At 42.1% G+C, this 14504-nt stretch overlaps 1 long non-coding RNA gene across 1 annotated transcript in view; it reads right to left on the bottom strand.

Annotated features, from left to right (window-relative positions):
- Nucleotides 1-9073: 9073 nt before the first annotated feature.
- LOC144683048 (uncharacterized) overlaps nucleotides 9074-14504 on the bottom strand; it is a 55385-nt gene continuing 49954 nt past the window's right edge. The window contains exon 4 of the long non-coding RNA XR_013577166.1: nucleotides 9074-9568. This is a non-coding gene — a long non-coding RNA (uncharacterized LOC144683048). The remainder of the gene's footprint in view (nucleotides 9569-14504) is intronic.

Raw genomic sequence — 14504 nt, 5'->3', positions numbered from 1 at the left:
TCACCGGCAAGACAGTCCCAGCAGAGGTGGCATCACAGTGGTGTGCAGTTAGGAGGGAGTTGCCTTGGAAGTCCTCAACATCGACTCTGGATCCCATGAAGTCTCATGGCATCAGGTCAAACATGGGCAAGGATACGTCCTTCTGATTACTACATACCGCCCTCCCTCAGTTGATGAATCTGCTCCTCAGCCAATTCGATTCACTCCGCGGGATATCAAGAAATGGCTGAAGGCACTGGATGCTGCAAAGGTTATGGGCCCTGACAATATTCTGGCAATAGTACTGAACTTGCCGCACCCCTAGCCAAGCTGTTTCAGTAAAGCTACAAAACTGGCATCTACATGGCTATGTGGAAAATTGCCCAGGTATGTCCTGTACACAAAAAGCAGGACAAATCCAACCCAGCCAATTACTGCCCCATCAGTCTACTCTCGATCATCAGTAATGGAAGAGGTAATCAACAGTGCTATCAAGCGGCACTCGCTTAGCAATTACCTGTTCACTGATGCTCAGCTTGGGTTCCATCAGGGTCACTCAGCTCCTGACCTCATTACAGCCTTTCAAAGATGGACAAAAGAGCTGAATCCTGAGGTGAGGTGAGAATGACTGCCCTTGTTATGTTTTTGGTTATCAGGCTTGCTTTGTCTGGTGAACTTTAGCTGTGCCCTTGATATTAACACATTAATTGGTGCTTGAAACAATATAGGCAGAGAGACTGATTAACTATTAACTGAACAAACACTGGCGGTTTATTGGAACTAAGAACAGAGCACTAACACCACGTGTGCTTCTTCAACCACCGCCAGCTCTAGATTTACAGTTACCCTAGAAGCCCGTGTTGTGTAGTGATTGGTCAATACAGTGACATGGTCTATTTACTGCATTCTCTTAAAGGTACATAGCACTCCACTTTACCACATCCCTTCCCCTTTACTTGAAAGTGTAACTGACAAGCATCACAACCTCCCAATTATTTAGATGAATAACTATTTACAAGTCAAGTCTCTCAAGAGGCTTCTTTGAATGTGTTGAGTGTCGTAGTTCAACAGCCTCAACTGGTTTTTCTGAGGCCCCCTTCTCAAGGGTCAACTGTCCACCAGGCTCTTCAGCAGAAGTGGGCAAGTTTGTGTCTTCGAACCTTTCAGGTCCAACAGACCCCACCGGTGCTTCCAAATCATGTAACATTTCTTCCACATGCGGTGCAAACTCCAACGCAAATCATGACAGCATTCCTTCTTGTGGGGCTGTCTCTCTTCTCTGGACATGATCCACGTGTCATCTAATTATGCAGCAGTTTACCAATACAGTCACATGGTCAATTAACTACATTCTCTTAAAGGTACGTAGTACTCCACTTTACCATAGAACTTGACATCAAGACTGCATTTGACCGAGTGTGGCATCAAGGAACCCTAGCAAAACTGGAGTCAATGGGAATCAGGGGGAAAACACTCCACTGGTTGGAGTCATACCTAACGCAAAGGAAGATGGTTGTGGTTGTTGGAGGTCAGCCTGCTCAGCTCCAGGGCATCACTGCAGGAGTTCCTCAGGGTAATGTCCTAGGCCCAGCCATATTCAGCTGCTTGATCAATGACCTTCCTTCCGTCATAAGGTCAGAGGTAGGGATGATCGCTTATGATTATGATTAGCACCATTCGCATCTCCTCAGATACTGAAGCAGTCCATGTCTAAATGCAGCAAGTCCTGGACAAGGCTTGGATTGACAAGTGGTAAGTAAAATTTGTGCCACACAAGTATCAGGCAATGACCATCTCCAACAAGAGAGAATTTAACCATCACCGCTTGACTTTCAATGGCATTACTATCACTAAATCCCCCACTATCAAGAAACTGGGGAGTTACCATTGACCAGAAGCTGAACTAGACTAGTCATATAAATACCGTGGCTACAAGAGCGGATCAGAAGCTAGGTATCCTCCGACAAGTAGCTCACTCTTGACTCCCCAAAATCTGTCAACCATCAACAAGGCACAAGTCAGAAGTCTGATGGAATACTCCCCATTTGCCTGGATGAGTGCAGCTCCTACAACACTCAAGAAGCTTGACACTGTCCAGGACAAAGCAGCCTGATTTGATTGGCACCATACCTACAAACATTCACTCTCTATCACTAATGCACAGTAGCAGCATTGTGTACCATCTACAAGATGCACTGCAGGAATTCACTAAGGCTCCTTAGTTAGCACCTTCCAAACCCACGACCGGTACCATCTAGAAGGACAAGGGCAACAGATAGATAGGAACACCACCAACCTGGAATTTCCTTTCCAAGTCACTCACCATCCTGACGTGGAAATATATCGCCGTTCCTTCATTGTCACTGGGCCAAAATCCTGGAATTCACTTCCTAACAGCACTGTGGGTGTACCTACATCACATGGACTGCAGCAGTTCAAGAAGGCAGCTCACCACCACCTTCTCAAGGGCAACTAGGAATGGACAATAAATGCTGGCCCAGCCAGCGAAGCCCACTCCCCTGAATTAATAAAAAAAAAAGCTCAGTCCGAGAGCTAACTGTACTGGCACACCAAAAACAGAATTACCTGGAAAAACTCAGCAGGTCTGGCAGCATCGGTGGAGAAGAAATCAGTCAACGTTTCGAGTCTTCATGACCCTTCGGCAGAACTGAAGCATAGTTAGGAGAAAGATGAAATATAAGCTGGTTTAAGGTGGGGGGGTGGGGGGAGAGAGAGAAGTTGAGGGTGTGGTGATTGTGGAGATAAGCAAGCAGTGATAGGAGCAGATAATCAAAAGATGTTACAGACAAAAGGATCAAAGAGGTGTTGAAGGTGGTGATATTGTCTAAGAAAGGTGCTAATTAAGAATGGAAGACAGGGCTGGCACATATTGGCTGTTACAGGGGAGTTAGGGACATTTTATTTTTTGTAGAAGAAACAACGCTGTGCTTTTGCATTTGCTCTTTATTGAATGTTCAGGTTAGTGTCCAGTGCAGTACTTGCCACTCTGGGGGACATGGTTGAACTCGCAGAGTCAGCTGGTCCTCCCTCCTTTCTATGCATTGCAAAGGACATTGCCTGAGATCACCCTCAGTGGGGCTAATTGAAATGTTGAAGGTGAACTCGAAGCCCTATAAGGACTCTGCCAGTCAACAGCCTGAGATGGACCCACATTTGGACAGTACTGACGCCACTCTTTGGGCCCTTTATTTTCTTACCTAAATGACGGTTCCCATCTCCCTTCCCCTGTTTACATCAGGACAGTAGGCAACTTCCCACTTCACTCTTCCAAGCCCCCAACACCCTCTCCTGGCCCCCCCCAATGAACCCTCAATCCACAACGCCCTACCCAGCAACCCCTCACCGCTGACTTGGCCTTGCTGGTCCCGAGCCTCTATGCAAGTGCCATTCTCCTGCTCCCCTCCCTTGTGCCGTAGAGTTAAACAAGGAAAACCGCAGACCTTACACGCAGCTGCACAAAGTCAACTGGTGCATGCCACCTACAAACAAATGTGACCCGGGTGCCATGAAATTCTTGTGCATTGCTGACTTTACCTTGAAGGTTGGATGTAATTATAAAAAACTCTTATGCTATTGAGTATTCATGGAATGTAAATGTATTACAAGTATGAACCCGCCAAAATTCAGCTCAACATGCCGCAAACATACTGCTGACTTTAGCTATGCATCTCAACCCCCCGTCAGGAAATCAAGATTTTGCATCCAGTCTAATTAAGTCACCCTGCACGCCATATTTCCCACTCTTGCGGGCTCCATAAAATTCCCTTCTATGTCTGGGAAATGTTCCAAGAGGATATCTTTGGAACTCAGACGAAATTCAAAATTATAAAATCAAATGGACTTAAAAGAGTAGTAGATGAACAAATCCTAAAAAAAAAATATTTTTTACAAGATTGAAGAGGAAGTTAGTGAAATATACAGGGAAAGACACCCAGATGTTTGACTTCTGAATCTATCATTTGTGCTGACTTGGGAGGGCTGTGGTGATATAAAATAGAATTTGCAAGAAGTTATTCACTCTACTATAACAGAATAAAAATTCATTGATGTTGAAAAATAGCAATGCTTTCCTAATCCAGAAGGATTGTCTTTTTGTGTTGTTATTATAAAACATTAATGTTCAGCATGGAATATGCCTGGAGAGGAAATGGTTCACATTGGTTTTCCTTACATTATTTAAAGTTTGGTATAATTTTTTGTAGCGTAGCAGTTGTCCAACTATGTAAAGTAATCCTCTGGAATTGGACCTGATATTGTCACCTTAACTGTGAAGAAGTAAAAGCTCACAGTATTCCCAATGTATAAAATGATTGCCCAAATACTTATGCTTACTCTTTAACCAGTGCTGCTGTTATGATTTATTTATTTCCCTTTTCTTATACTAACTGGATCTTGAACCTACAAAAAGCATTGTTGCATTTCTGTTAACTCAACAAAAAATGCTTTGATATTACTGCAGAATTGGTTTTACAACTATAGGCTCTGTTCTGTGCCGTAAAAATTCTTGTATTTTGATACTAGGAATGGCTAATGAATGAAATGTGGTCTTATCTAATATTAAACATCAGTTAAAATTATAATTCTAGGCACTAACTATAACAGACACATTGCTCAAGATTTACTATTATTTTTTAGGCAAGATTCAATCTCCAGCCTACTATCTTTCTACTGTGAAACATATTCTCTAAAACCATTCTCTAAATATTTAATCAGCTATTAAAAATAAGAATTAATTATTCATTCTTCATTGAATCCTGGTAAATGTAACTAGTAAAAAATTAGAGCTTTATCCTGAATGGTGAAGAGCTCAGCATTTATCTACGGTGATTGAATAGACAGCATAAGCCAACGTGCTCAATGGCTGCCTTTCAAATGTCAGGTTTGGTGTCCAAATGCAGCTTCAGATGTTTTCTTGCTAAAACAAAAAGTTTTCCAATAATACACGAGGGCCCAAATCTTCTGATCACTATATGAACCCCTTCATCCGATATTGATCAGGCTGAAAACTTCCCACTTGCCTGGGTACATTTAAAAAGGCCAGTCTTCCAATGCACGATGCAGAAGAATTCCCTCAGCACATGAATCCTTGCAGAGAGCAGCGAAGAGAATCAGTGCAAAAGCCACCCCCACCCCCACCCCCAGCTTTTTTACTGCACTAGCTGCTGTAAGTTTAAATGTCCAGTGTGAATGTTAGTGAATGGGTGAATGAGTAAATGGGAGGGGTGGTTGGGTGAGGTATGTGGGTAAGTGGGCAGTGTGGGTAAGGTGGCAGATGGGTATGGTGGTAGGTGGCAGCCGAGTGAGATTGTAGATGGATAGAGTGGAAGGGTTGCAGGTAGGTAGGGTGGCATCTGAGTAGGTTGGTAGGTGGGTAGTTGGGCAGGGAGGTAGGGCAGCAGGTTGGTAAAGTGGCAGGTGGGTAGCATGGTAAGTGGGTAGGGTGGCAGGTGGGTAGGGTGGCAGTCAGGTGAGATCAGTAGGTGGGTGAGTGGGTAAGTTGGCCAGAGGTTAGTTGGGCTGGATCAGGAGGGGTAGTCAGGTTGGGGCTAGTCAGGTCGAGTCAGATCAGAGTGGTAGTCCGGTGCTGGGGTCTATTCAGGTCTGGTCAGTGGGGCGTTGGTTTGAGTCGGGATAGTCAGGGAGTTTTTATTTATAGTAGGAATATGCTTATTCTGAGTATTCTGAAATATCCCCTTAAATGTCTGCCACTGCTTCTCTATTGATCTATCCCCTAGCCTAGTATCCCAGTTCACTTCATCTAGTTCAGTTTTCATGCTCACATGTTCTTATTTTAAGTTTAAAATACTAGTCTTAGACCTACTCTTCTCCCTTTCATATTGTATGTAAAATTCAATCATATTGTGGTCACTATCTAGGGGTGCCTTCACTCTGAGGTCATTAACTAATCATGTCACATAACACAATACCAAGTCTAATATAACCTGCTCTCTGGTTGGTCCCAGCATGTGCTACTCAAAAGCATTCTATGGCTTCCTCACCCAGACTACTACTTCCAATCTGATTTTTCCAGTTTATATGTAGGTTAAAATTGCCCATGATTATCGCTGTCCCTTTATCACAAGCACCCAATATTTCTTCTTTTATACTTTGTCCTACATCATAGTTACTGTCAGAGGGCCTGTAGACCACTCCCACTAGTGACTTCTTTCCCCTAATATTGCTCATCTCCACCCATAACGATTCTACATCCTGATCTCCCAAACCAAGATCATCTCTAATAACTATTGCACCAATACCACCCTTAATCAACGATCCTACATCAACTACCCCTCCATCTTTACCTAGCTTCCTATTCTTCTTGAATATCATATATCCCACAATATTCAGGGCCCAATCCTTGTCATCCTGCAGCCACGTCTCCACAATGGCTATCAGACCATATTTATTTACTTCAATGTGCGCGATCAATTCATTTACTTTGTTATGAATTCTACACACATTCAGACACAGAACCTTTAGTTTTGTCTTTTTGTTATCTTTGTAACATCTAGCTTTGACTATTGGTGTATTCTTAGGCTTTATCTCTCTGTCCCTTCCTGCTATTATATGACCTTCATTTCCCAAATTACTATTATGGTGTCCTGCTTTGAATCTACACCTTGATTTGCTACATCTACCTGATTTGATCCCTCACCTGCAACCCCACCTCCCCCATCCACCCTCCATTTTGTTTAAAGTCCTCTCTACTTTCCTAGTTATGCAATTTGCAAGAATACATGTCTCAGGTGTAGACCATCTCAACAGTACAGCCTCCACTTTCCCCAGTACTGGTGCCAGTTCCCTGGCACCAGGCAGGCAACAGAGCCATCTGGATTCTTGCTCTTTGCTGCAGTGAACGGTGTCAATCCTCCTCACTATACTATCCCCTACTACCACTGCATTCCTGTTTGCTCCACCCACCTGAACAGTTTCCTGTACCACAGTGCCATGGCCAGCCAGCTCATCCACCTTGCAAACGTTGCTTTCATCCATACAAGTTGTGAGCACCTCAAACCTGTTTGACAATTGCAAAGTCAGAGGCTCCTCCACCACTGTCTGCTCGGTCCCATTACCTGCCTCACTCACGGTCACATCCTTCTGTCCCTCAACGCTGACCAAAACAGATGACCCTATTCTAAGAGGCGTGACCGTCTTCTGGAATAAAGTATCCAGGTATTTCTCCCCCTCCCTTATGTTGCGCATTGTCTGTGGTTCAGATTCCAGATCAATAATCCTGATCTGGAATTCCTCCAGCTGCTTACACTTTCTGCAAATGCGTTTGTCACAGATCACCTTGGCTTCCAAAAGCTCTCACATTCCACAACTGCAACATAACACCTGTCCTGCCATTGTTACTTATGTTATTTAGTTAAATTAATTTAATTACTCACTTAATTAATTTAGAATAATTCCTATGTATACCACACCTCTTTCCCATGTGCACCGAATTCCCACGTGAACCTAATTCACTACTCACTCAATCTCCGTCTCACTCTGGTGTAGTTGTCTGTCTTCTCACGCACTCCTTACTGATCCAACATAAATACTAGTTTCCAACACATGCTTCTATGCCCTACAAACATGCCAACAATGCAATTACCAAACTAATAACAAAAATAATACTGGCAAGTACTAAGGAAAGATATACTGGCATTGGAGGCAGTCCAGAGAAAGTTCACTAAGTTGGTTCTGGGTATGGAGAGATTATCTTATGAGGAGAGGTTGAGTAGATTGGGCCTGTACTCATTGGGATTTAGAAGAATGAGAGGTGACCTTATTGAAACAGATTGGGGAGAATTTTCTGATCGACATGTGGGGGGTGGGCTCCACTCGCCAACGTGTAAAATGATGCATGGTGACGTCGGGCATGCGTCCCGACATCATCGCGCATCATTTAGATTTTCAGTTCGGCAGGCGTGCAGCCGAGTCGGCTGTGCGCCCGCCGAACTCTCAGAGGCCTATTAAGGCCTGCTTAAAACTAATTAAATCAATTAAGTGAGCTGCCCGTCCAACCTTAAGGTTGGTGGGCAGGCGAAAAGCCCAGGCGGCCTTCGCATTTTTCATGGAACCTCATCCACAGGCGGGATGACGTTTCATGAAGTGTTTATAAATTAAATAATTTTTTAAATTAAAGTTCCTTGACATGTCCCAGCTCATGTGACACTGTCATATGAGGAGTCATGTCTTAAAATATTTTCAATTCTATATTTAAGTGTTTGAACCTTAAACTAATCTCCCTGAGGCACCTCTTTGCCTCTGGGAGATTTCTGCGCTCTTTCGCACGCGTGCACAAAAGACCACAGGCCCGGAATCAGGGAATTCCCCCGCTGCCCACACAGGGAGCACTCAGCACTTCCGGGCGCATGTCACGCTGGGCGGGCCTTAATTGGCCTGCCAACGTAAAATGGCAGCACGCACCCAATCAGGGGCGCTGATCAGGGTCGTGCTTGCTGCCGCCCGCCCCCGCACAACCCCCCGATGGGGGGAAAATTCAGCCCTTAAGGTTCTTAGGGGGCTTGATAGGGTAGATGCTGAGATGCTGTTTCCCCTTGTGGGAGAGTCTAGGACCAGAAGACATGATCTCAGAGTAAGGGATTGCCCATTTAAAACAGGGATGAGGAAGAATTTCATCTCTCAGAGGGTAGTGAATCTGTGGAATCCTTTACTTCAGGAGGCTGTAGAGGCTGTGTCTTTAAGTATATTCAAGGCTGAGATAGACAGTTTTTTAATCAGTAAGGGAATCAAAGGTTATGGGGAAAAGGCAGGAAAGTGGAGTTGAGGATTATCAGATCAGCCATGATCTTATTGAATGGCGGAGCAGACTTGATGGGCTGAATGGCCTACTTCAGCTCCTACATCTTATCATCTTATGGTCTTATCCGCTGACACTCCCCTGTCATCATGGGGGAAGTTGTTAACATTGACGCCCAAGTATCTGTTCCCTATCATCAAATAAACAACTAACATTCAACCATCAGGCAAGGAAAAACACAGGTGGTGGTTCCCAATATCATGTAGTTTTACTGATATAAACACCAATCACTCATAAGAGATTGTGTAAACATGTTACGGTTTCCTTTATTTAGAATAGGCACATGAGAACCGTTATAAATAGTTGGAAAGCTTGAAGACATCAGAGCTGTATCTGTGTGTGCTCAACTCAAACGCAAAATGAAACTAAGGATGGATCACATGACGCACTTCCCTTAAAGACAAATTACAACATCCTTTCTTTTTTAAAAATAATTTGCCTCCTTCCAAAGAAGTATAACTATTTACAATACAAATTCATGTTTAGTTACCATTACATAAGTGTATCAAACAGATGAATCTGAGTCTCTAAGGCGTAGAGGTAATCTGCTGGTATGCCCAGACTTTGTATCGGTAACCTTGTCTGGAGGGTTTCCTTAATTGCTCACAGTGATCTGTGGGGTTGTCATTCTTGGATCTTGTTCCTGGTTGCATTCTGGGTGCTGTCCTAGCTGCAATAGGACAGTACGATGGTTGAGGAGCTGGAATGGGTCTGATTTGTCCTTGCATTGCAATTTTAAAAGTTGCTCTCTAGTTTCTGAAAGAATAGAATGGGTAAATTGAGTAAGTAAATTGATACGCACTGGCTTGCCAAACGTGAGCTCTGCTGGTGATGGAATATTTGCACTTAAAGGCGTTGCTCTCAGATGTAACATTGCATTGTGTAGATCTTGCTTGGTCTGTCTACATTTGAGAATTAGACATTTCACCATGCAAATAATTCATTCAGCTAAGCCACTAGACATAGGGTAATGAGGAGGAGAAGTAGTGTGATCAATATTTCACTTCCCACACTTATCCTGAAATAGCTTACCGATAAATTGTGGATCATTATCCATAAGGATCTCTCTTGGCACATCAAATAAACTGAAAATAGCACTTAGCGTGTGTGTGTGACATTTGTGCTTGACATATTGCGCAATTGCCAAATAATGGTGTACTTGGTAAAGTAGTCATCAATGACGATGTAGTCAGTGCCATGGACATGAAAGAGGTTGGATGTGATTTTGGACCAAGGATGGGTAGGAAATTCATGTGAAATCAATGGTGCTTTGTGCTGACTTGGCATATGTGCTTGACATGCCTCGCATTCTTGACGACAATTTCAATGTCGTTGTTCATACCCGGCCAATAGACTGTCTCTCTCATGAGCTTTCTTGTCCAATCTATGCCCATGTGTGAGTGATGAAGTTGTTGAAGAATATCAGAATGCAAAGATTCTGGTTTGCTGACCTGCCTGCCTTTAAAAATGACTTTCCGGGAGAAGCCCAGCTCATCACAATAAGGCCAAAGTGGCCTCATATATTTGTGAACATGCTGAATCGAATCAATCCGTCCTTTGAAGATGGTTTTGCAGTGCCTGTAGTGTGTAATCCTTCACCATTTCTTCTTGTAGCTGCTGGTATTTGCATTGCACAAAATATACCAGATCAGTTGATGGACTTACATTCTCCTGCAAGGGCAATATTGTATTTTCTTTGAACCTCCCAGCTTTGTTGAAACATTCTGGATATTTCAATGTTAGGTCATAAACTGAGGGGATAGAAGTAGCTTCTGAGGTTGATCTGCTGTATGAGGTCTGACTGATTCCTTGGATTGTCACGAGTGCAAGATCATGGTGTCTCACTAGACCTACAATCACTGGCCTTTAGTCTCCACAATGTAGAACATTTGTGACACCTAGGAGGATTGATTGTGCTTGCATTCCAGGGCCATAGATTGTGTACATGGAATTAGTGAACCATTGTATACCCTCTACATGTGTGGATACATGATTTTTAGAATCCGCAGAGGTAATATGTTGGCACATGTCCCTTTGTCAATCTTGGCCAATAACGAATAGCTACCAACTTTCTTAGGACAAATAATTTGAATCTTGACAAAGACTCCAGATGGTGTGATGGTGTCTATGTTTTCCACAAGATTGACGGTGTGAAACATGTTTTCATCATTCATCATTTCTTCAAGAGCATCATCGTCATTTTCTGGATGGCTAGTCACCTCATTCTGTAGATTCTGTAAATGATTCTGACATGATACTGGATGACCATTTCTATTGCTTGAAGGTACCGTTGTGTATGATCTGTTTGGATCAGTTCACAGCTCTTTGTAATTTCATCAGCCTTTTCTCTAGTGCACTAAATCTGAATTGTGTGACACACTTCCCTTCTAGTGATGTCATGCTGCTATCCCTTAAATGCATATTACAGCACCCATGACCTGAAAATCTTCATCCAACCATAAGAATGTATGGCTGAACTAATATGCTGATTCAATGATTGGCTGAGCTGAAATGTTTATGATAACCCAGAAACTCAACAACCTAATAAATAATCTTTGAAGGTGGAAGACAAAGTTGCTAAGACTGTTAAAAAAAGCAGATAGGATGCTTTAGTTTTTGAAATGGAGGCATGTGGGGAATTTTTAGAGCTCAAAAGAGTGAGTTTGGGTCAGTTAAGGTGTGAAAAATTTTAAAATCTCAAACCTGACCCCAGTGCACCTCAAAATCACCCACATTCAGTTTCCATGGAAAAAGGGCAAGTATGGACAACCAAACTGCTCCCAGGGGGTTGGTTGGCCACAGAATTGTTGTCGTGCAGTAGGAGGCCATTTGGCCCATCATGTCTATATTCTCCCTCTGAATGACCAATTCACCTACTGCCATTCTTTTGCCTTCTCCCCATAGCCCCACACATTCTTCCTTTCAAAATAACAGTGTAATTCTCTTTTGAATGGCTTGATTGAAACTTCGCCCCCTCCCCCCACCCAAAACTCTCAGGCAGTGCATTCCAAACCTTAACTATTTGCTGCTTGAAAAAGTTTTTCGTTTATCGCTTTTGTTTCTTTTGCCAATTACTTTAAATCTCTACCCTCTCGCTTTCGATCCTTTCACAAGTGGGAACAGGTTCTCTCTATCTACTCTGTCCAGGCCCTTTGTGATTTTGAATACCTCTATCAAATATCCTCTATCTTTGTAACTGAGGTTGCTCATCCCTGGAACCATTCTCGGGAATCTTTTCTGCACTCTCTCCAGTACCTTCACATCCTTCCTAAAGTGTGGCGCCCAGAACTGGACTCAATGCTCCAGCTGAAACTGAACTAGTGTCTTATACAAGTTCAATATAACCTCCTTGCTCTTATACTCTAAGCCACCTTCAATGACTTAAGAATATAGAAACCCAGGTCCCTCTGCTCCTGCATCCACTTTAGAGTTGTAGCCTTAATTTTATACTGTCCATGTTCTTCCTGCCAAAATGAATCACTCACATTTCTACCTATTGAATTTCATCTGCCACCTCCCCGCCCATTCCACCAACTTGTCTATGTCTCTTTGAAATTCTATACCATCCTCCTCACAGTTTACAATGCCTCCAAGTTTCGGAACATCTGCAAATTTTGAAATTGTGCCCTGTCACCAGGCTCACATAATCGAGCACAGAACAACTGAAAACTACAAGCCAGGTACAGATTTAAGAAAATTGACAAAATGGTAAGAGGTAGATGAAGAGAACCTGTTTTACACAGCCAGTTGTTATAATCTGAAATGCATTTCCTGCAAGGATGAAGGAAGCAGATTCAATAGTAACTTTCAAAAGGGTTATGGGGAAAGAATTGAGGAGAAGGATCAATTGTACAGCTCTTTCAAAGGGCTGGCACGGGCATGATGAACTGAATGGCCTCCTCCTGTGCTGTACAATTTGATACAACCAAAGAGCCACCATCCACAACAGACAGCTGCTTGGATGTCATGATGTTATCAGGAACATTGTCAAAATCTGGAAATATCTTCGTGAACTGACCCTCTTCTGGTATTTTTAAGCCAAGTTACTGTGCCTTGTCTGGGGGTGATTCTAGTGTAGCTAATATAATGGACATTGGAAACGTAGGCTGTGTAACGTTCTCTTTGGTAAGGCGTGATTGACATATCAGGCTGCCTTATTTTTTTGTTCCTGATTTGATTATTTCAAAATATACTCTTCAGTTGTGGGAGAATGTGCTTTGTCACTTCATCTTTCTGCAGAAACCTATTTGTGTATGGTAGGTATGACCATCTGAGGAGAAAATACTACCCTAGCCATGAAAGAAGAAAAAAAGCATTAGAAACCCAGACTATACAACTGAAGTATACCTTGAGCTGTTGTAGTATTTAATCTCAGCAGCATGCTAATTGATTAAGAAAGAAGTGACTACACACGTTTGCATCATAAAGTAACATCAAACCTCATCTGATTAACTCTTAGGCTGATACCAGTCAGATAAATCATTTCAACATGTCCAGTTTCCGAGTCCATTAATGATATCCCCATGAGTCTTTGAAATTCCTCACACTGGCCTGGTCACTGGAATGATGTGACATGATATATTTTGATAAGGAGAAAATACAAGTCTGTGAAACTGATTTCAGCCAATCAGAGACCATATTTTAACAAGGTAGGCCTCAACTTTATAATGAATGGTTCAATTTTCCTTTCTTTAATATGATACAGTTTTCTATTAGTTGGGCCCCTTTAAAAGAGGCACATTTATTGTTATTTTTAAATTGGGTTGATAACACTTGACCAAACTGTTGTCTTCTTACTGATCAATTAAAAAGATCAGAATGGATGATTAAATGGTGCAAGTACATCAGGTATGAATTTGGTGCTTAAACATGAAACAAACTAAACAAATATAAATATGTTAATGCTGAAATATATGTATGAAAATGTAAAAACAGAGAATATAGATGGAAAGAAGATTAAAATGAAAAACAGGAAACTGGTAAATCAGTATTAAAGTCTCCAAAACGCCTTATTTTTAATGTGGAATGTTTAAGTCACTAAATTGCAGTAGTTCTGCTGGATGGGAGCACAAATCAAATAATTGGGTTAGACATAAAATCCAAAGTAAAAACAGAATTACCTGGAAAAACTCAGCAGGTCTGGCAGCATCGGCGGAGAAGAACAAAGTTGACGTTTCGAGTCCTCATGACCCTTCAACAGAACTGAGTAAAAATAGGAGAGGGGTGAAATATAAGCTAGTTTAAGGTTCTGTTTTTGTTTTGGATTTCCAGCATCCGCAGTTTTTTGTTTTTATAAAATCCAAGTGCTGCACATTATTGGTGCTAATCTCTATGTAATATTATTCAATTTATACTCACATCAGGAGCAGGTTTTCACAATTCTGCTGTATATTTTAGTTGAATTTTATTAGTATTACAATAACATTTCTGTAATGTTAGATGATTTTTCAAAATCAGCCTATGAGCTGAAACTTTAAAAAATGGTGAATAAAGGAGGCTTAGAATTTCTCGAAGATGCTGGGAACTCAAAACTTTAGTTCTTTCAACCAGCTTGGAAAATATTTTATAGTTACTCGGGAGAAGTTATCCTTAATTTCTAATAAATATTCCTTCAGCTTGGCTGAGTGATGGTACTTTCAATGTGGTAGCAAGAGGCTGATACTCTTAACGCAGTGCTGAGAGAATTCTGCTT

This window comes from Cetorhinus maximus, chromosome 1 (assembly GCF_964194155.1).
Source record: "Cetorhinus maximus chromosome 1, sCetMax3.hap1.1, whole genome shotgun sequence".
Taxonomy (NCBI): Eukaryota; Metazoa; Chordata; class Chondrichthyes; order Lamniformes; family Cetorhinidae; genus Cetorhinus; species Cetorhinus maximus.
Note: the sequence above shows the minus strand (reverse complement) of the source record. Positions and strands in the feature narration are given on the sequence as shown.